Genomic DNA, 1,371 nt, shown 5'->3' with positions numbered 1-1,371 from the left:
TCTACTTTGAGGCGTCAGCTCTGCCCCAGTTGTATTCTGAGTGCCTTCCAACCTGAGGAGCTCATTTTCTGGCACTGTATTGAACAGTGTTCCACTGCTAGTCGTAAGGTTTTCAGTGGCTAGCTATTCAGAAATAATACGCCTCTCCTTTCTAGTCTGTCTTAATATGGAAGTTCTGAGGAAATCTGTTCACCTTGGGTAACCCTGATGGTATTTAAAATACCAGTGGAACAGCTTCCAGTATCACAGCAACAAGCAAGTTACCATCAAATGACCGACAGACAGACAAGTGAATTAAAAAGCATTAAGTCCCTGAAAAGTCACTACTGGGAACAATTTCAGTATCATTAAAGAAGAAGTTCTGAGCATTCAAGACACTGGGGTCCTGGTGTGGCTCTGGAGGGTAAACACTAGACTGTTACCTACAAGGTTGGTAGTTTAAACCCATTATCCACTCCTCAGAAACCCTGTACAAGATTGCTATGAGTCAGAACTGATTCAAAGGCACAGAACAACAACAACATTGAAGGCACCAGAGATGAGTATTGGTCACGGTCACATCACTGGATCTAAAGAGGTTTTGCTTTGTGTTGGGGCTGATTTGTGGCGGGTTTCTACAGAACATTTGAGGCTGTGGCACAAAGAATATAGCAAATAAAATGTAGGCATGGTAAAAAGAGAAGCTACTTACTGGGAGAATATAATTGGAAACCATATATCTGGCAAAAAACAAACAGACAAACTAATAACAAAATACATTAAAAAGGTTGACAAAAGAAAGAAAAATAATTCAGTCATAAAATGGGCTTGACCAAACTATACGCACTGTAGAAAAAACTAAACAGGAAAGAGGAGTCAATTTTGGCTTAGAGAGACCATAAGGACAGACGACAAATGCACCAGAGGGTTTCCAAAGCTGTACATTTTTACAGGAGCAGACTGCCACATCTTTCTTCTGCGGGGAAGCTGGTGAATTTGAACTGCTGACCTTTTGGATAGCAGCTGAGCACTTTCACCGCTGTGCTATCAGGGCTCCCATAAAATGGGAAAAGGGTTTAGGTAGACAGTTCACCAATGAGGACATTCAAATGGCCATGAAACATATGAGAAGATGCTCAGCGCCATTAGCAACTCAAAACCGAAATGAGATACCGTTTCCTTCCCACTAGGATAGCAAAGATATAAAACCAAAACCAAAACCAGAAAATAACCAATGTTGGTGAGGATGTGGAGAAACTGGAACTTTTACCATTGCTAGTAGAAATGCAAAAATGGTGGAGCCGTTGTGGAAAAATGTGTGGAAGTTCCTCAAAAAACTAAAAACAGAATTACCATGTTGTTGTTAAGTGCTGTCAAATTGGTTCTGACTCA

This window comes from Chrysochloris asiatica, unplaced genomic scaffold (assembly GCF_000296735.1).
Source record: "Chrysochloris asiatica unplaced genomic scaffold, ChrAsi1.0 scaffold00161, whole genome shotgun sequence".
Classification (NCBI taxonomy): domain Eukaryota; kingdom Metazoa; phylum Chordata; class Mammalia; order Afrosoricida; family Chrysochloridae; genus Chrysochloris; species Chrysochloris asiatica.
Note: the sequence above shows the minus strand (reverse complement) of the source record.